This window comes from Cricetulus griseus, chromosome 3 (assembly GCF_003668045.3).
Source record: "Cricetulus griseus strain 17A/GY chromosome 3, alternate assembly CriGri-PICRH-1.0, whole genome shotgun sequence".
Classification (NCBI taxonomy): domain Eukaryota; kingdom Metazoa; phylum Chordata; class Mammalia; order Rodentia; family Cricetidae; genus Cricetulus; species Cricetulus griseus.
In genome coordinates this window covers 49,384,465-49,407,236 of record NC_048596.1, presented here as the reverse complement: position 1 = coordinate 49,407,236, position 22,772 = coordinate 49,384,465, and positions in this window count along the sequence as shown.

Genomic DNA, 22,772 nt, shown 5'->3' with positions numbered 1-22,772 from the left:
CTCAGTGGGTAAAAGTGCTCCCAGCTAGGCCTTCCAACTTGAATTTGGTCCCTGGGCTCTGCATGGCAGAAGGAGATAACTGACTTTCAAAAATGGTCTTTTGATATTCATGCAAATGCCATGGCAAATACTCCACTATGCATACAAAGTAAATAAGGTGTACATGTGCACACATGTGTACACACACAGAGAGAAAATACATGAATAAATGTTTATTTTTTGAAATAATCTATCTATCATCTATCTATCATCCATCTATCTATCTATCATCTATCTATCTGTCTATCTTGTGTACAAACCCTGACTGTATGTCTGTGCACCTTGTGAATGCAGTATTCTTGGAGGCTAGAAGAGGACATTGGCTCCTTATAAGCCTGGAGTTACAGGTTGTTGTGAGCTGCCATGTGGATTCTGGGAAGCAAACCGAGGTTCTGTGGAAGAGCAGCCAGTGCTCTCCAGCCCCAGCTTCTGCTTTTGAAGCAAAAGTAGAAGCTTTGACTCAGAAGACTAAATCTACAACTATGACAAAAATAAAAATTTTAGATCTCTTATAAATTTATTGAATAGTGCTAGTTACTACAGTTGTTCTGATGTACAGGCAAATACACAATAACAAAATAACCATTTAGTCAAGGCCAATAGATATAAGACCAGCGTTCCAAATGGTAAGGTTGTCCAAATGGCAGGTTAAGTAGGCAAAAGCCTGAAATATAAGCAACAGAAAACAAATGTATATATCTGTATATATTTTAGTCAAACAGCTCAGTCTTGGTATAAAACTGGCAAAGACAAAATTCTCCACTTAAGTACAGAGATGGAATGGTGTTATTAAGTCAAATATTTAAGTTAAAATGTCAGAAGATGACAGGCAGCAATTTATGGGTTCAGACAGTCTTGTATTTTCCCTAGGACTCCAACAGACAAATACTTAAGTACACGTAAGTTCTTAATAACCATCAAATGCACTCACCAGACATTTGAAGAGTCAAGCAACTGAATAACTGCCTTTCCTAGTGTCCTTATGACTTTCCATTTCTTGTATATTAGTTAGATGTTATAATACCAAAATGTGTAACAGGGTTTACAAGAATATGTATTATGTATCAGCAATTATACCAACAGAAAATGAAATCATTTCAATGATGATAGGATATATGTTTACATATGGATCAAGGATAAGAAATCATGGAAAATTTACAAAATATACATTATTACAGGGACTTTTTCTTGTCTTCCCACTTCTTCCTGCACCAGTTGCTTTTTACCTCTAGTTGGTGAAGTAGAGAAATGAGTATTTGAACTCTCTTATTGATTCTCAGGAGTATGTACACGTTAACCTTTTAGGCTTGCCTAGCCAAAGGTTGGTTTAGTGCTCACATTTCGGTGGATCAGGATGCAGATGGTGTGTGCTGGCACTTTGCTAGTTGTCTTTTTCTTCTTTAATTCCATCTAGGTCCCCCATGGGATGACTCTATCCAGATTTTTGTTTTTGTTTTTGTTTTTGTTGTGTTTTTTCGAGACAGAGTTTCTCTGTGTAGCTTTGGAGCCTATCCTGACACTTGCTCTGTAGACCAAGCTGACCTCAAACTCACAGAGATCTGCCTGTCTCTGCCTCCCGAGTGCTGGGATTAAAGGCACATGTCACCAACACCCGGCGATTCTATCCAGATTTAAGCTATATTTTCTTCCTCACTTAAATCCTTTCTGGAAACTCTCATACACTCTCCTGGAGGAATACCTAACCATCTCCTAGCTGATTCTAAATACTATCAAGCTTCATGTTCCCTTATTCTTCTTCTACTCTCTTCCTTTCCGTGAAGGCTGGCCAGCATTTTCATTAAGGTAAGGAGCGGGTGTATTGAACATGGGTGCTGCTAGTTCCTACTCTCTTATGGGGGACCAACTGGCCCAATTGTCTACAAAGCAAGGCACTGGTATCAAACATAAGAGCAAAAAGCTTCTTTAAAACTGTACATGAGGTTTTCCAGTTTCGGGTAAGGGTCAGATGCTTGGAGGCATCTGACACCAAGGATTTGCTTGCTGGATCCAAGATCAGCAGCGGGATCCGACACACCAGGACACTGCCGAAGCCCCTGTGGGAGTTCTGCCTCCATCCATGACAAGAGGACAGACATCAGAGTATTGGAACTGTTTGCATCTACCAGAAGGGAACCTTGGTTCCATACCCACCAGGAGAGGAAGAGACTCATACTATACCCACCAGAGGAAAGGATGAGAAGAGGTCAATGTAAAAGCACATTCAACAACAGAAAACCCAATATGACACCATGGGAGACTAGGAACCATACACCAGCAAGACCTGAACATCACAATGCAGATGAAGCAGAAGAGAATGACCTTAAAAACATCTTCATGAAAATGATAGAGGATCTCAAAGAGGACATGAGAAAATCCCTTAAAGAAATGGAAGAAAAAAACAAACCAAAAAATACAAGATATCAACAAATCTCTCAAGGAGACAGTGTAAGACCTAAAAACTGAAATAGAGACAATAAAGAAAGCACAATCTGAGGGAATGCTGGAAATAGAAAAGCTGGGTAAATGATCAGGAACTACAGACACAAGCATAACCAACAGAATACAAGAGATGGAAGAGAGAATCTCAGGTGTTGAAGATACATTAGGAGAAATAGATTCATCGACCAAAAAAATATTAAGTTCAACAAACCCCTAACACAAAATATCGAGGAAATATGGGATACTGTGAAAAGGCCAAAACTAAGAATAATAGTTATTGAAGAAGGTGAAGAAATCCAACTCAAGGGTGCCGAAAACATATTCAAAAAATCATAGAAGAAAACTTTCCCAACCTAAAGAAAGACATGTCATTGAAAATACAAGAAGCCTACAGAACACTGAATAGACTGAACCAACAAAAAAAGGTCTCCTCTTCATATAATGATAAAAACACCAAACATACAGAACAAAGAGAAAATATTAAGAGCAACAAAGGAAAAAGGTCAAGTAACTTATAAAGGCAAACCTATCAGAATTACACCTGACTTTTCCATGGAAACTCTGAAAGCCAGAAAGTCCTGGATAGATATTCTACCTACACTAAGAGACCATGGATGCCAGCCCAGAGTACTATACCCAACAAAGCTTTCAATCAATATAGATGGAGAAAACAAGATATTCCATGACAAAACCAGATTCAAACAATACATATCCACCAATCCAGCCCTACAGAAAATTCTGGAAGGAAATCTGCAACCCAAGGAAGTTAACTACAACTAGGAAAATATAGGCAATAGATAATCCCACTTTACCAACAGCCAAAAGGAAAAAGGGATAGAATCCCACACATAATTTCCCCACCATCACCAAATCAAAAACAAACAAGAATGAACAATCAATGGTCATTAATATTCATCAACATTAATGGTCTTAACTGGCCTATAAAAAGACACAGATTAGCAGAATGGATAAGAAGACAGAATCCATCCTTCTGCTGCATACAAGAAACACACCTCAACTTCAAAGACAGATGGTACCTAAGAATTAAAGGTTGGGGAAAGATTTTCCAATCAAATGGGCCCAAGAAACAAGTGGGGGTAGCAATCCTAATATCCAATAAATTGGACTTTAAACTAAAATCAATCAAAAGAGATGAAGGAGGTCACTTCCTACTCATCACAGGAGAAATCCATCAGGACGAAGTCTCAATTCTGAACATTTATGCCCCAAATACAAAGGCATCCACGTTTGTAAAAGGAAAATTACCAAAACTCAAATCACACATAAAACCACACACACTTATAGTGGGAGACTTAAACACCCTACTCTTACCACTGGATAGGAACACCAGATAGAAACTTAACAAATAAACAAAGGAACTAATCAAAGTTATGGTCCAATTGAACTTAACAGATATCTATAGAACATTCCATCCAAATACAAAACATTTTACCTTCTTCTCAGCACCACATGGAACCTTCTCTAAAATCGACCACATACTTGGCAACATAGCAAACCTCAATAGGTACAAAAAATTGAAATAACTCCCTGCATCTTATCAGACCACCATGCTTTAAAGTTAGAATTCAACAATACGAATTACAGAAAACCTACAAACTCATGGAAATAAAGTAATATCCAATTGCACAATTTCCGGTTTGAGGAAAAAATAAAAATAAATTAAAGATTTCCTAGAATTCAATGAGAATGCTGACACAACATACCCAAACCTTTGGAACATTTTGAAAGCAGTGCTAAGAGTAAAGTTCATAGCGCTAAGTGCCCACATGAAGAAACAGGAGAATAATCACATTAGAGAAATAACAGCACAACTGAAATTTAGAACACAAAGAAGCCAATACACCCCTGAGGAGCAGAGACCAGGAAATAATCAAACTGAGTGCTTTGCTTTCAGTGTTCCATCTTTAAATTTAAGGGAGCCTTATAAGAGATACCTTATACCTTATAAGCCTTATAAGAGATACCTTATAAGAGATAAGTGGGTAGTTTTGCCTCAAGGCATGGCTAATAGCCCTACCATGTGTCAAGTTTATGTTTCTCAGGCTATAGAGCCAGTCAGACCAAAAAATCCTCAATTGTATATAATTCATTATATGTACTGCACCAAAAGAAAAGCTACTGCTATCTGCCTTTGGGGATCTTCAGACCACCTTAGGATTGGCTGGCTTACAAATAGGACCAGAGAAGGTACAAAAAGTGGTTCCATATCATTATCTTGAACATCGCTTGTTTCATAATGGGGCACCCTCAAAAGATTAGTCTTCAGCTGGACACCCTTCAAACATTAAATGATTTTCAAAAGCTTCTGGGAGACATCAGTTGGATCAAACCTGGTTTAAAAATTACTACTGGGTAGCTTAAACCTCTTTTTGATATCTTACAAGGTGATTTGGATCCCAACTCTCTTCGAGTCCTTACTACATCAGGACAGGAGTGTATCCATTTAATTGAAGAGGCCATAGTAGGGGCTAATTTGGATTATATAGATTATGCCCAGCCTTTAAAATTACTAGTATTTTATTCTGCTCATGCTCCTACGTGAGGTTTTTTTTTTTTTTTTTTTTTTTTTTTTTTTTTTTTTTTTTTTTTGGCAAGAGTCTTATTCTTTGGGTTCATTCTCAAGCCTTCCATCTAAATCAATGGTATTCTATCCCCAAGCTATAGTAGCACTCCTATTTAAAGCACAAAAGGTTGCCTTACAAACTTTTGGTAGGGAGTCACATCAGGTTGTTACACCTTTGTCTCGTCAACAATTAGAGTGGCTACAAAATAATAGCTGTGATTGGGCCATTTTTCTCTGTTACCCAGAGTGATTTTGATAATCATTACCCATCCAATAATTTGGTTTCCTTTTTTAAGATGCATCCTTTGATATTCCCAAAGATTATAGTCTCTCAGCCTATTTCCAAGGGGCGAGTGGTTTTCACGGATGGTTCTTCAAAGGGTACAGCTGTAGTTGTATCTTATCCCATCATTAAGACAGCCAGAATTGCTGCAGCTTCTGCCCAAATGGTCGGACTTTTAGCCTTGGCCATGGCTCTACAACTCTTCCCCATGGGGGTACTAAACATCTATACCAATGGTCAATACGTTGCTCATATCATCCAACCCTTGGAGACGGCTGCCTATGTCATCCCAGTCTCCAGGGTACAAACGAGTTTGTTACAGATACAGGGTATTCTATGGCAATGGAGCAAACCTGTATTTGTGGGATATCTTAGGGCCCATACCCCTTTGCCAGGACCCCTCAGCAAAGGAAATCTCACGGCCGACAGTTATACTCAAATCATTATAATTTCACAAGAGATCTCTAGAGCACAATCCTTACATAAGCGCTTTCATCTCAGCGCAGGGTCCTTATGCTTTCATACTGAGATAACCAAAGAACAAGCTGTTCAAATAGTTAAGGATTGCTCTCTTTGTGTAGAATTTCTTCCTGTACCTCACTTGGGAGTTAATCCTCAAGGACTTTTGCCCAATCACATGTGGCAGATGGATGTAACACATGTGCCATCCTTTGGTAAATTACAATTTGTCCATGTTTCCGTAGATACTTTTTCCATCTGATATTTGCCTCTGCCCATTCTGGTGAAAAGGTGGACGATGTTAAAAGCCACTGCCTACAGGCTTTTGCTTACATGGGGGTCCAGAAACAAAATTAAGACTGATAATGGCCCTGTCTATGTCAGCAGAGGTTTCAATCATTTTTGTCAAGACTTTGAAATTACCCCAAAGACTGCTATTCCTTACAACCCCCAAGGGCAGGCTATTGTGGAATGTGTCCATCTCATTTTGAAAGCCTATTTAGCTAAAGCAAAAAAAGGGGGACTTTGAGGGTCATCTTGGCTCCCCTCACTCTACTCTATCACTTACTCTCTATATCTTAAATTTTTTTAATTGTGGATGCTTCTGGTAACTCTGCAGCAGATCGTCATTGGCAGTCCTCTGCACAGCAAAAAACCTCTGGTTAAATGGAAAGACCTTCCCTTGGGCCTTTGGACCTGGTTTTGGTGTGGGCCCGAGGGTCTGTTTGTGTTTTCTCACCGGAAAGAGAGTCCCCAATTTGGGTTCTAGAGCTTTGGGTGCTCCTAATTCCTGCTGATACGCATCAGCCATCAAAAGACCCCGATGCCGGGGTCAAGTGTGGCCGGTTATGGTCACTCCAACCTTAGCCTGGGAAAGGCAGCCATCAGAAAGGATTTAGAAGAATCAAATTTCCTCTGTTGTTGGCCTTAAAATCACCCCCTCAATCTGGCCCAAGGTGTTGGCCGGGTCCACTTAATTAATCCTCTTTAAACTGGAGTCATGCCAACTTTTTTGGGTACGTTCCTTTGAGGGCCTTATGCCTGCTTAGATGCAGTCTCTTTGGTTGCCCAAGAGGTAATTTAAAATTTGCAGTGTGTGTTCTTCCACCCTTTTCTTTGTCATATTCAATAACATCTCTCAGGAGAAGTGCTTAATTGTTCCCTCCAGGAACGCCACTTGAAAAGCTGTTAGAATGGAGAAATACCAGCCTTGGTGGTTCGTGTTCCTGTTATCATGCCTAAGGCAGTGGAACACTTGGGAGAGAACTAGCTCATCCTTACACAACACAAGAGGGATTTTTGATGTCATGGCAGCCATTGTGGCTGCCACCACTGCAGCTATATAGTTTCTGGCAGCTATAGTTTCTGACATCGCTATCTCTCAGTCAGTTGCCATGGCAGGCATGCTGGATAAGCTCTCAGGGGAGGTTGCCTCTGCCTTAAGTTCCCAAAATAATATCAATTCTCTAGTACGATTGGGCACTTTAAATCTTAATCAGCAAACTTCTCTCTTAATTTCACTAATTACACGGCTCAATTAGCTACTCAAATTATTAAGATTAAAGAGACCAGGGTGCCTGCCCTTTCGGGAGACTCTCTCTTAAAGGGACTGCAGCTAACAGGTCGATTAATTAAGGAATGGAGTGGGCCGCTAGCCCTCGGGATTATAGCCCCGGGCAGCGCTGCTTTAGCCTTAGTCTGCCTTTTCCGAATAGGAAGGCGGCAAGTGCAGCACTATTTTTAAACAAAGAAAATCATGCTTTCCTTGGCAGCAGATTACCCCTCAGCACAGGTTTGGCTGAGCCTGCAGGACAAGAAAGGAATCAATGACGTTTAAGACTGGGTGGGGGGAGGGACGACAGGTCTGTTAACCTAAGACAGAGGGTCTGTGGGGCCAAGGCAAGCTTTTCAATGATGGTTAAGGCAGATGTTGATGTCTGGAGCAACCTAAGACAGATATATATATATATATATATATATATATATATATATATATATATATATATATATATATATGGTCCTGTTGGGGCCTTCCCCCACAGAAATCTTCTGACCAGCTTGTGATTAGGAGCTTATCTAGCAAGTACATCTTGTTTGCCTCCTCCGAGAAGGCCTGAACACAAGTTCCTGTTATCTGTCCATTCATGATTGCCAGATGGGCCTGGGAACGTGAACTTCTGACCTAGGTAGTTTTCTACTGTGCCTGCTGACTGGAAATAAGGCTTCCCTCTTGTTGCAATAAATGACATTCTCCCTGCATGAATGACCAGCTGTCTTGTCTTTATTTAAATCCTCAAGCCCCTCAACCGGATCTGTGAGAAGTGTTGTAGTACTGGCGCTACACTTCAAACTGTCTAGCAGACTCTTCCATGAAGCAGAAACCATGAAGAACTGTCCCATATTGTTTTGGAAAGTTCATCAGTCAGTTTCCTGTGGGTCCTGCATGTCCAGTTTGTACAGCATACATTCAAACAGTCCAGGCAAGAGCAGTTTCTTGCCCAAATGGCTAGTGTTACCATATGGAAGGCAAACTCCATAATGAGTTTCTTCCATGCCCATCTTCCTCTCTGACATAATTGGTGTTGCCAGGAACAGTTGTGTCTCTTTGTCATGAAAAACCATTTTAAATGCCATATTCTGAAGATCTTTGAAAGGTTTTGAAGGATACCTATTCATTTAAAGTACATCTCTGCATATCTAGAAAACCTAACATAAATATAAGTTTTGACTGTTATAGGTGACTATCTATAACCTGTATTTAATTATACATTACATTTTTAAAAGAGCTGTATATACACAATATCTAAACAGGAGTAAAAATATACCTATAACAGAATTGACCCTAAATTTGTATCAATAAACCAAAATCCATACCAATGCAAAGTGTTAATTTCTATATCATATTCCTTTTGTTTTTTAGAAAGAGATTGGCTGTTATCATTAGCCATTTATAACTAACCCTGTTTACATGAAAACAAACATTTATAAACAGTATTTTAGAATTTGGGTGTAGTTCTCTCCAAACAGTTTTCTGCTGTTTGGGGGTGTTGTCAATCCCAAGGGGATCCTGTGAAAACCCAGAAACCTGTCCAGATCCTGGCTGTAGTAGTCTGAGGCTGCATGGTCTTGGGTGATTTGGATGTTGAATCACCTGCGCCACTGCTTCAGGGGGTCTTGTTTGATCAAACCCATGTTAGTCTGGAAGGAATCCACAGCTTTTCATCTATGGAAACAAAAGCAAAATATCTTTTCCAAAGTAACATGTTCTTAGACTTAACTTTTGAAGTCAACAAAATTTCAAACTATATAGGTTGGATTAATCCAGCAGCATTTATAATCAAATGCCTTTCAACAGCTGTTGCTCTTTCCTCAGCAATCAAACAATTCAAAGACAATAACATACAGTATCCAGACTCTCTGTGTACTTTCCACACATGGTTCATGGTTTTTTTTTTTTTTTTAAAGAAAAAAACTCTATTTCTTTTAGTTTTATTTTTCATTTTTTTTTTTGAGACAGTGTTTGTGTAACTTTGGCTGTCCTTGAACTCACTCTGTAGACCAGGCTGGCCTTTAAATCATAGAGATCTGCCTGCCTCTGCCTCCAGAGTGCTAGGATTAAAGGTATGTGCCACCACATACAGCTACTCTATTTCTTTTGTAAGAACTTTCTCTATCCTTGTTCTTTTCTCTCCTAAGCCTATGTATATTTTTAAGTACACTGTGAACTGTTCAGAATTTTTCCCTCTTTGAATCTGTCTTCACCGTATATCTCTATCTTTTTCTGACCACGTGAGTCTTTAATCTGCTGAACTTCATGGCTATGTTTAAAGCAGAGGTTTTGGCTGCTGGCTTTCTAACATGGTGGGGGTACGTTTGCCACAGCTCGGGAGCTGTGTTCATTGCCTCAACTCTTGTCTATGCTGCCATCAACCTTAATCTTTTTTTTTTGCCCATAAATCCTTTTTTGTCTGTATAAGTAAAAGACAAATCTGCCATGCAACATGCTCTGCAGCTTGGAGATGTGGCCTTCACGTACCTTGACTGGAATCCACCATGTTGTGTTCAAGCCCCAGTGCCACAGAGTCTCTGTACCATGGCCTACATAAGACCGTGAGACTAGGAATCCTGGTGTGGCTCTGTTTTTGTGTGTTTAGAACCATTTTTAAGCTTTTGTCAGGTTTTATGTGGAAATTCTTGCCCCACATTGGGGGTGCCACTTATAGATAGAGTTTCTGTCCCAGCCTGGTCCCGTGGCTTTTTAGTCCCAAGTAAATACACTGAGGCTTATATTAATTATAAACTGGCTGATGGCTCAGGCTTCTTATAGGCTAGCTCTCTCTTAATTATTAACCCATTTCTATTAATCTGTGTATCTCTGTGTGGTTTTGCCTTACTGGAGAATGCTCCAGCATGTTACTCTTTCGGCAGCTACTTGGCATCTCTCTGGTGACTGACCCTCTGTGTCCTTTTCCCAGAATTCTCGTCTGGTAGCCCTACCTATACTTTCTGCCTGGCTACTGGCCAATCAGTGTTTTATTCATCAGCCAATGAGAGAAATACATATATATATATATATATATATTATATATATATATACAGAATGATATCTCCCATTGCTATTCATGCCATATGAAAAGGTATCATTCAATAATGAGTCATGAGGACTCTGTAGCCACAAGATTTTTCATGTCTCATCTCATGTCAAAGCTATTGCCACATAGAGGGATCAGCTTACAGGTCACCCATCCTGTAGTCTTTCTTGACTTCCTCCCCCATATCTGTACCTAAGATACTTAGGTATCCCCTGGTCAAATCTGATCTCTATTAACCTGGAGGGAATGGAAACAAAAGTATAACATGTTGCCCAATGTAATACATTTTTTGATTTCCATTTTAAAATTAAAGCATTATTAAAGTATATAGGTTGGTTTGATTTAGCAGTCCCTTCCACAATCCAATGTCTCTCAGCAGTTGTCTGTTCACTAGCATTCAAGAAATTCAAAATTAACAAAGCACCAAACAAGGTCAAAACTCCCTGTGTTATAATATTTCCCATCCTTATGTGGCTTATCCTTTTTTATTATTTTACTTCTCTCTTTAAAGATTTTATTATTTTTAAACTATTTTTATGACTGTCTATATCCTTTTCTTTTTTCCCCCTTAAGCCTATGCACATTGTTAAACACACTGTAACCTGTTTAGAAGTTTTTTTTTTTTTGTTCATTGTTTTCATCTGAAACTGCTTTACTGTGTATCTGTAACCTTTTCTGTGTGCATGAGCAAAACCTTAAACTGCTCCACAGCTTAGGTCAGGGTACTGGTGGCTCAAACCCACAGGCAGTGTCTGGGAGACACTTCTCCGTACCGTGGCCTCCAAGAGAGATGGTGTGACTAGGAAGCCACGTTTGGCTTTGTTTATGTGTGCTTGAAACCTTTTAAAAAGTGTTCTCAGGTCTTATGTGGAAATACATACCCCCACATTGCACACTATTTGTGGCTGGTTTTTATTTGGTCCTCCAGCTCACAAAAAAATAACATAGAGACTTATTATTAATTATGAAAACTCAGCAGACAGCTTAAGCTTGTTTCTAATTAATTCTTATACCTTAAATTAACACATTTCTATTAATTTACTTTATGTCTCATGGCTTTCTTACCTCATCTCCATAGTACCCACCCTGCTTGCTGTTCATCTCCTTCTTTCTTCTTCCAGCATCCTCTTTGTCCCCCAAATCCTGCCTAGCTATTGGCCATTAAGCTTTTTGTTAAACCAATTGGAGTGACACATCTGCACAGTGTACAAAAAAGGTTATCCTACAACAATAAAGGGTTGTTTACAGTTAGTTTAAGAAAATACAAGTACAGTGAAGAAATACATATGGTGTTATGTCCTACCATCTTTGATCATGTGCAAAGATCCAAGAATATTTGTCCCAGGCCTTTGCTTTTACCATGAGATAATATGAACATGCTAGGGCATTCCCTTCATGTTCTTGCTTTCAAGTGCATCCACTTACAGTTTATTCAGTTCTTTCTAGAAGGCCACCTTGTGAGAAAAACATTCTGCACTCTGCCCCATGTATAGTGCACAGTAGGTCCACAGCTTTCTTACATTGGTTTTCTCAAGCTACTACAACTGCATATCAATTCCTTAAGTAATTTTCTTACATACCAATGCTGGTTTTTCTTGTTTAAATTTTTAAAAAAGACATAAGAAAATAAAATAAGGTAAAGCAAAAACTAAAACATTGGAATTGGACAAATCAAACAAATAGAAAGAGAAGAGTGCGAGAGAAGACACAAGAAACAGAACCACCCATTGGCACATTCAGGAATCCCATTAAAAACACCCAAGTGGAAGCCATAATGTATTCTCAGAGGACCTGGTATGGGCCTGTGCAGGCTCTCTGTGTGCTGCCTCAGTCTGTGTGAGTTCATATGAGCTTTGCTCATGTCAATTTCGTGAGTCTTGTTCTCTTGGTGTCCTCCATCCCCTCTGGCCCTTACACACTTTTTACCTCCTTTTCCACAGGGTGCCCTGAGCTCTGAGGGGAGGAATTTGATGGAGACATCCCATTTAGGGCTGAGTGTTCCAAGGTCTCTCACACTCTCCTTAATGTTTGGCTGTGGTCTCTGTGTTTATTTTCATCTGATGTAGGAAGAAGCTTCTCTGATGATGGCTGAGCAGGGCAAGGATAATATTTTGCTACAGATCGAAGAATTATTCAGTGAGAGCTCAGCACATATTTCAGGGGTCAGTCCATCAGAGACTGATTATCTCTTGAAGGACATAACTCATTTAGCAAGGTGATGAAGAATATTATCATCAGAGGTGCATATCTTAACCTTATCTGCAAGATGATAAGGAATACTGCCTTCTGAATGTGTCAGCTGTCCCCTTTGCAGGGTCTTGTGTGGAGAGCTCTTTCTCTCACATTTCAGCTTGGGGATTTTCCCCACAGCACTACAGTGTGTTAATTGTTTACTGGGCACATATTGTGTGCATTGTATGGAAGATGACTTTTCATTTAGCTATGTAATTTTATATGTAGAATATATACTGGGACATGTTTCATAACTGGATCTATTTGTCCCATAAGTACTGCTGACTCTTAATAGCCTGCCTTGTTCTCTTTCTCAGACTACTACACACAATTAGCTCACTTTCACCTCAGAGCAAGATCAAACTAGACTAAAGGCTTTTTGTAAAAAGAAAGCTTGCACAAGGTCAGAGTCACAGATGTCTACCAAGGTTACTAAGAAAAGCATGGTAATTCTTCACTTGCCAGTCTAATAACAATAGATCTGTGTCTTGAAATTATCCTTGGGCACTGTACCCTCCCTGTCTAGTTGCAGTTTTGCTCCTATGGCTTTGGGCCTTTGTGTTCTCATGGTAAATGGCTCAGTTCCTTATTCTTCCCATAGGTATGTGTTTTTGACCAATGAGAGAAACTTCTTTACCACTTCAAGGCTCCTGGAGGAGAATTTTTGGAGTAGAAGAAGCTAGAAGAAGAAGCATGGAGAAGTTAGAAGTAGAACAGGATTATTAGAGTAGAAACAGAACAATAAATGGCACAGGAAATACAGAGCACGACCCTCAGATTGTGTGTGAAGTCACTATAGAAATCTTTTACCCCTTCCTTCACTCATGAGAAGCATTTCACCTATGGAACAGGTCTGGAGCAGGTCTCACAGCTTTTACAATATTTGTCTTTCTAGATCTGGGATACCTCTTTCAGGATAATTTTTTCTAGTTATACCCATTTACATTCAAATTTCATTATTTTTTAAATGGCTGAGTAATATTTCATTGTATAAATGTATCACTTTTCTCCCCATTCTTCTGTTGAGGAACATCTAGGTTGCTTTTAATTTCTGACTATTTTGAGTAGAGCAACAATAAACATGGTTTAGCATGTGTTTCTGTGTTTGGATGAAGTGTCCTTTGGGTATATGCCCATGAGTGGTGTAGCTCGATCTTAAGGTAGATTGATTCCTATCTTCCTGAGGAACAACTACATTGATTTCCATAGTGGCTGTGCCAGTTTGTACTGTCATCAGCAATTTATGAGCATTCTCCTTACTTCATATCCACAGCATGAGCTGTCACTTGTTGTATTGATCTTAGCCATTCTGATAGTCTAAGAAAAGATGAAATCTCAAAATAGCTTTTGCATTTCCCTGATGGCTAAGGATGTTGAATATTTCTTTAAGCGTTTCTCAGTCATTTCAGTTTTTTTTTTTTTTTTGAGAATTCTCTGTTTAGATCTGCATGCCATTTTTAATTGGGTATTTGTTTTCTTGATATTTAGTTTTTTGAGTTCTGTATGTTTTGTGTATTAGTACTGCATCAGATGAGTAGTTGGTAAAAATCTTTTCCCATTTTTTAGGCTGCCATTTGAATGACAGTGACCTTTGCCTTGTAGAAGATTTTCAGTTTTATGAGGTCCCATTTATTAATTGTAGGTCTTAGTGCCTGAGCTGTGTTCTGTCAGAAAGTCTTTTCCTGTGCCAGTGAGTTCAAGACTATGCCTCACTGTTTCCTCTTCCTTCTATCAGGTTCAGTGTATCTGGCTTTGTGTTGAAGTCTTTGATCCATTTGGAGTTGAGTTTTGTGCAGGGTGATAAATATGAATAAATTTGCATTCTTCTACATGCAGCTGTCCAGTTTGACCAGCACCATTTGTTAAAGATGATGTCTTTTTTCCACTGCATATTTTTGGCTTCTTTATAAAAAATCAGGTGTCCATAGGTGTATAGATATGTGTCTGTGTCTTCAATTTGATTCCATTGATCAACATGTCTGTTTTTGTTACTATAGCTCTGTAGTACAATTTGATACCAGGGATGGTGTTATCTCCTGTTCTTTGTTATTTAGAATCATTTTATCTATCTTGATTTTTTGTGTATGTTTCCATATGATGCAGAAAATTGCCCTTTTAAGATCTGTGAAGAGAATGGCTAAAATCAAAAACACCAATGACAGTCTATGCTGGAGAGGATGTGGAGAAAGAGAAACACTCCTCCATTGCTGGTGGGAGTGCAAACTTATAAGACCACTTTGGAAATCAGTATGGCCATTTCTCGGGAAAATGGGAATCAGTCTACCTCAAGATCCAGCAATTCCACTCTTGGGAATATACCCAAAGAATGCACATTCATACAACAAGGACATCTGTTCAACTATGTCCATAGCAGTGTTGTTTGTAACAGCCAGAACCTGGAAGCAACCTAGATGCCCCTTAATTGAAGAATAGATGGAGAAAATGTGGTACATTTACACAATGGAGTATTACTCAGTGGAAAAGAACAATGAAATCTTGAAATTTGCAGGCAAATGGATGGAACTGAAAGAAACCATCCTACACAAGGTAACCCAATCACAGAAAGACAAGCATGGTATGTATTCACTCATATACAAATACTAGACATAGAGCAAAGGACTACCGGCCTACGATCCACACCACCAGAGAAACTAGGAAATAAGGAGTACCCCAAGAGTAAAACACATGGTCCCCCAAAGAAGGGAAAAAGGACAATAACCCTGAGCAAATTGGGATCATGGGGGGGGGAGAAGGGAGGTAGGAAAAAGAGAAGGGGAGAAGAGGAGGGGGGAGGAGAACAAGAGGGATCAGGAAGACTGAGACAGGGGAGGAATAGAGGAGAGCAAGAAAGGAGATACCTTGATAGAGGGAGCCAGTACAGGTTTAGAGAGAGGCGTGGCACAAGGGAAATGTTCAGGGATCCACAGGGATGACCCCAACTAAGAAACTAGGCAGTAGTGGAGAGGCTGCCTTTGATGCTCTTCCCCTATAATGAGATTGATGACTACCGTGGTTGCCATCCTAGAGCCTTCATCTAGTAGTTGATGGAAGCAGAAGCAGGCATCCACAGCTAAGCACTGAATCATACTCCTGGAATCCAGTTGCAGAGAGGGAGGAGGGATGAGCAAAGGAGCCAAGATCATGCTAGAGAAACTCACAGAAACAGTTGACCTGACCTAGTGAGGACACAGAAATCCTAGTGGTAAAGCTGGGGAACCAGCATTGGACTAAACCAAGCCCTCTGAATGTGGGTGTCAGTTAGGAGGTCTGGGCAGTCTATGGGACCTCTAACAGTGGAGCCAGTGTTTATCCCTAGTGCACAAATGGACTCTGGGAGCCCATTCCCTGTGTAGAGGTACTATTGCAGCCCAGATATAGAAAAGATGGCCTAGGCCCTCCCCTAAATGATGTGGCAGACTTTGATGATCCCCTCTGGAAGGCCTCACTATCCTTGGGGAATGGGTGGGGGTTAGGTTGGGGGGTCAGTGGGGGGCATGGGAGGATGGGAGGGTGATGGAATGGGGCGATTGATATGTAAAATAAGATTGTTTCTAAAAAAATCTGTGAAGAATTAGAATCGTGATGGGGATTGCACTGAATTTGTAGACTGTTTTTGGTAGAATGGCAAATTTTAGTGTATGAATTGTACTGATCCATGAACATTTCAACCTTCTGTTATCTTCTTCAATTTCTTTTTACTGTCTTAAAGTTTTTAATCATACAAGTCTTTCACTTGATTGAGTTTATTCTAAGATACTTTATATTATTTGTGGCTATTGTGAAAAATGTTTCCCTGATTTCTTTTTTAGTTCATTTGTCATTTGTATATAGGAGGGCTACTGATTTTTGTTTTTTCTGTGAGTTTATTTTTTTTTCCTGTGGGGGTTATATTTTATTTTTTTCCCTGTGGGGGTTATTTTTTATTTTTTTTTAATTCAAGTTAGGGAACAAGCTTGTTTCACATGTAAGTCCCTTCTCCCTCTCCCTCCCTTCTCCCCCACCCCCAACCTACCTCCCACCCATTCACCCACCACTCCCCAGGCAGGGTAGGACACTCAACGGGGGCTCTGCAAAGTCCACCAAATCCTCCTGTGCTGGGCCTGGGCCCTTCCCCATGTGTCCAGGGCCAGAGTGCCTCCCTTCACGTGGGATGGGCCCTCAAAGTCCCCTCCTACTCCTGGGAAAAACCACTAATCCACTTCCAGAGGCTCCCTGGAGTGCAGAGGCCTCCTTATTGGCATCCATGTTCAGGAGGCTGGATCAGTCCTGCACTGGCCCCCCAGACAGCATCTGGGGTCGACGTGCTCTCCCTTGTCCAGGCCAACTGTTTCTGTGGGTTTCTCCAACCTGGTACAGACCCACTCGATCTTCATTCCTCCTTCTCTTCAACCAAATCCCAGATTTCAGCTCAGTCTATTTCTGTGGATGTCTGTCTCTGCTTCCATCAGCCACCGGATGAGGGCTCTAGTTGCGGATCGGTCGGCCAGGGCTACTGATTTTTGTGAGTTAATTTTATATCCAGGTACTTTGCTGAAAGTGTTTATCAGTAGTAGAGGTTTCCTGGTAGAATTTTTGTGTCCACTTAGGTTTATGATTTTTATCATCTGCAAATAAAGACATTTGACTTCTTGCTTTCCAATTTGTTTCCCTTTGATCTCTTTCAGTTGTCTTATTTTTCTAGTTAAGATTTTAAGTAATATATTGAATAGATATGAAGAGTGTGGAAACAACCTGATTTTAGTGGAATTGCTTTGAGCTTTCCTCCATTAGAGCTGATGGTAGGCTTGTTATATTATATTGAGGAATGTCCCTTTAATTCCTAATCTTTCTAAGACTTTTATTAGGAAGGGGTGCTAGATTTTATCAGAGGCCTTTTCTGTACCTAGTGAGATGATCATGTGATTTTTTTCTTTCAGTTTGTTTGTATGGCGGATTACACTGACTAATTTTTTCATATGTTGAACCATCCCTGTATCTCTAGGATGAAGCCTACTTGATCATAGTGGACTATATTCTTGGATTGGGTTTACAAGAATTTTATTGAGTATTTTTGCATCTATGTTCATAAGGGATATTGGTCTGTAATTATCTTTTTTCATGGCCATTAGATTATATTTTCCTATTGTATGTTTCTTAGGAGGGGGATACACACACACACACACACACACACACACACACACACACACACACGGATGTTTTCATTTTTTACAATGGAAACTCCTTTGTTCTTGGTAACTAGAGGGCCCACTTGCATAGAGGGCCATTATAGTAAGAAATTACCAATACGGAGTCAGGTAGAAATATAAGGGTATTTAATAGGGAAAAGCCTTACTTACAGAGCGAACCAGCCAGCCGGTGGTAGTCTGTACAGCAAGAAGCAAAGAGAGACCGAAACCGAAAACGCAGTCCCCCTACTCACTCTGACCACGCCCTCACAAGCCCTCAGGTACTCCTGTAGCCAGCCCCTAAGAAGGCGTGGCTACAGCTTCCCCTACAGGCCATGCCTGTAAACTCTGCATTCCTATCTCAAAAGATAAACTCCCACGTCTTTCTCCAATACAATCAGACATTTGAAGCAGGCATCAGTGAGCAATGGTGAAGACGGGATCTGGGTTGCCGGTCAATAGTCACTCTAGCTATCACATCCCTTGTATCTTTCTCCTTGGTTCCCAGGTCAGGGCCTGGTGGTTGGGGTTGTGCCATGACCCTGCACTCATATACACAAGATTCAGAGGGAAGCAAAGAGGCAGGGAGTACAAGGGCCAGGGCCCACTGAGACCTTAGTTTTAAGGTGTTCATACTCATAGTCCATTGTATCATCATCAGTGACTTCTGCTTTCTTGACCTGGGTGTGGTGCATCCTCACTATAAAGTCAACTACCTCCATGGCTATGGCTGTGGAAAGAATCAGTGTGTAGGGATCTTTCCAAGATGGTTTCAGCATCTCTTTGGCTATTTGTTTGACCCAGACAATATCACTGGGCTTGAACAAGGGGAAGGTGTTGGTGGACTTGGAGGTCAGCTGGATCTCTCAGATAGTACAATGAATAATAGCCTTTATGAAGGACTGGAGGCCCTGTAGTGACTTGAGAAAGGAATGGTTAGAGAGTTTTTACAACTGCTGTTCTCTGAGCTGGGGAAGCAGTTGGGAAAGTCTTCCAAATATAATTTCATAGGGGGTGAAACCCTTCCTATATGTGGTGCAGTGAGCCCCAAACCCAAAACAAAACAAAGGAAGTAGATCTATTTACACTTCACTGGACTACAATGTGAGTTTTGTTAATTTTTTTTTCTTTAACATCCTACTTATTTATTTACCAGTGTAGAATTCGGAGGTCTAAGCTGGGCGTTGGTGGCGCACGCCTTTAGTCCCAGCACTCGGGAGGCAGAGGCAGGAGGATCTCTGTGAGTTCGAGGCCAGCCTGGTCTCCAGAGCGAGTGCCAGGATAGGCTCCAAAGCTACACAGAGAAACCCTGTCTCGGAAAAAAAAAAAAGAATTCGGAGATCTATATGCATTATGAAGTTTTTAATCTGTCTCTAAAGATTTATCTAATAGTTGAGTTTTTGGCTATGAAAGCCAGGTTATTGTCAGGTCCCATTGTTAGGGGGAGGCCAAATTAGAGGACCCATTCTTTGAGGACCTTTAAAGCTACTTTTTGGACAGTTTTAGTCTGGCGGGGAACACTTCTACCTACTCAGAAAAGGTATGTATAAAAACTAGCAAATGTTTATAAACTCCTTTGGCAGGCTGGATCTCAGTGAAGTTGGTTTCCCCAAGTTTGCTGGAGTGTTGTCCTCTCATTCAGATCCCTTCCTGGGTAAGGGCTCTCTGTTTTGGATTCATCAGAGTACAGACCTGGTATGTGGCTGAGATGTTCCATGCCAGGCTGTCCAGTCTAGGTATAACATACCTTGGTCTGAATAACTAAGAAAGGTTTTGGACCCTTGATGAGTAGCTTCGTGAAGGTCAGTTACCAGAGTCCTGCCAGTTCTTCTGGGAGAATGACTTTCCCTCTGGTGTCCTCCACCAACCTGTGGCTTTGAGCTGTCTGTTTCTTCTTTTTGCATCCTTTATTCCCTCTTGGTTGTACCATGGTGTCTCAGGCAACACCAGGTCTGGCTACTTCACCAGAATATCAATGGGCCACTGGTCTTAGGGCCACTTGTTGGGCAGCCAGATCAGAGGCCTCCTTACCTCCTGCCTCAGGGGAGTCATCTTTTTGATGTCCTTGGCAGTGGAGGGTAACAACTTGTAGGGGAAGCCACATAACCTCTAGCCAAAGACCAAGACTTTTTCTTTGTTTTTTAATGTCCTTTTGCATAGTGGTGAGAAGCCCTCTTTCTCTACACTTGGACATGCATGGTAGTAAAAACATAGCAACTGTCTGTGTGTATGGTGGTGGGCTTTCCCTTTTTTCGTCTGAGAGCCTGGGCCTGATTGATCAGTTCTGCTATGGGCTAAGGTACCTGGCTCTAAGGCTTGGGCCTAAATCAGTTCAGTAAAAGCAAGTACTACAACTCCTATGTATCTGGTTTTATCTTTCATCTTCTGACAATCAAGGATGTGCACCTGTGGGCTGTCATCAGGCAAGAAAGTAGCAGGATGGTGGGGGTAGGTTTCGGGAACTGGATCCCAGGATGATCCAGGAGTAGGGCCGGGTATTGTGTCACACAGTCATCAGACAGCCAGAGTTCTGGTGTTCTTTGGAGGAGAGCCTCAACTGTGTGGGGTGCTATGAGTGTAAGATCCTGACCTAGAGTCAGGCAGTGGTGGTGTATGCCTTTAATCCCAGCATTTTGGAGGCAGAGGCAGGTGGATTTCTGAGTTTGAGGCCAGCCTGGTGTATAAAGTGAGTTCTAGGACAGTCAGGGCTACACAGAGAAACTCTGTATCGAAAAACAACAATAAAAGATCCTGACCCAGAGTTACCCCTCCCCCCTTTAAAAAATTAGACTAGCAGTAACCACCATAGCTCTTAGACAGATGGTCCATCCTGGGGCTACAGGGTCCAATCATTTGGACAGGTGTGTTACAGGGCATTTTTATGGCCCCAAAGTTTGGGTTAAAACTCCTTTTGTAATGTCTTTTGCCTTGGAGGATAAACAGATGGAAAGGTTTTGATATACCTGGAAGTGACAGGGCTGGAGCCAAAATCAGGACTGCTTTTAAAGTCTCAAAAGCCTTTTGTTTAATCCCAGTCCAGATTGGGGATCAGTGCTCCTCCTTGCTATTTCTGTAAACTCTGGTATCCAGTGGCAACATGGAAGAACCTATTCCAGCCACACCTAAGAACTCTTAAACCTGTCTCAGTCTTTGTAGTTGGGATCCTACTTTGAGATAGGCTCCTTTTGCCTTTACTGGTAGCCAAGAAAGGTAGCCTCTGATGTATAAAGTAGCAGTCTATAGTCCAAGGTCTATAACTCTTGCAGCAGTCCTTCAGTGGCTTTTTAATTTAGTTTAGACTGGGAGGAAAACCCCCTTCCCCCAGATCATTGGATCCTAACAAAGACCACCTACCTCTGCTAAGACCTTGAGCAAATCTCCCATCTAAAGTACTTAACATACTTGGGATCAGAGTCCCACCTCCTGCTGTCCAGGAAGCTGAGGGGATCCCCATTCCAATTTTCTACTCTTGCCAAGATACACAGCTTAGTTAATCATTTCCGGCCTGAAATCTGCTGAGATTGAGGGTTGTGCTTAGACCCTTGGCCCCTGAACTACATCAGGATAGGAACTAACCAGACTGCCAGCTTATTGGCTGACAGAAGTCACTGTGACTGGGTAGAGTCCAAATTAACATCAGAGGACTTTGACATGGGGCTGGAAGCTAATATCCAAACCTTTAATCTAGGCACATCCCCTCATTCTGATGTCATTTGATTTCTGCCTTTTGGGTTAATTAACCTGGATAACAGCAATATTACTGTGTCCCCACAACTACTTGGTGGGCATATACTAATGATTTGACTGTATGTGCTTCTTTTGATGTACATTCTCAAGCTAAGAAGCCCCTTTTATGAATCTTGGTACACATTCTACCCATATAATGGGGAAGAAGAGAGAATGCATCCTAATATGGACCCTGGACTACAAAGAAAAAGAACCGTGCTTGTCTTCCTCCCCGTCCTGGTCAGAGCAGGAAGCCATAGACACCGTCCTCAGCTTTTATGAGGAGAGATGAGAATGTTAAGGAACTAAGCAGACAGGTTGATCAGGACCTAGAGGTATTAAAAGTTTCCATTTCTGAATTAGAACTCCCTTGAGGAAGTGGTCCTACAAAACTAGAGAGGCTTAGACTAACTTCTCACGAAATGGGAAGTATGTATGGTTTGGGAGAAGCCCATTGTTTTCATGCTAATTGATCAGATGTAATTAGAGACGCTCTTGCCATGTTTGGGGAAAACCTGAGAGGGAGAGAGAGAGAGAGAGAGAGAGAGAGAGAGAGAGAGAGAGAGAGAGAGAGAGACAGAGACAGAGACAGAGAGACAGAGAGATGAGATAGAGCTCAGACAGACAGAAGACACACACACACACACACACACACACACGTGTGTGTGTGTGTGTGTGTGTGTGTGTGTGTGTGTGTGTGTGTGTGTGTGCGCGTGCTGTGGGGTGGTGAATCAGATAAAAGGTACCAGTCTCTGTTCTCTTGGTTCCCTGGCTACCTACTCTGCTATCAGCATTGGCTGGGCCTCTAATTTTCTCTCTGAATCCATTAACGGTGGGGTCCTACACTTTAAATTAGTTGGCCAAATTTGGGGAGAAGAGATCACTACCCCCCATCACCTAGGACAGGTGAAGGAGCTGACCTTGGTGTCATGGGGGCAGGAGGGCTGTCCCTGTCCCTCACCAGCTGCAGAGCTCGGGAGAGTGGCTGGTGCACCTGGCCTGGACAACACAGTGGAGTTGGCCCTGATGGTGTAGGTGTGGGAAAGCTGACTCTGAAGGCATGAAGGCCGGAGAACTGGCTCTCTACCCCTTGCTTATTGCTGCAAGAGGTGAATTATCTGGGGCAGTGCTGGAGAGCTCACCCTGGTGGTGAAGACATGGAAGAGCTGGATCACTGACCAACCCTGCAGCTGCCCAGGCACAGAACCAGGATTATGACCTGGTCTGCCCCAGCGTCCACTCTATCTGTGATC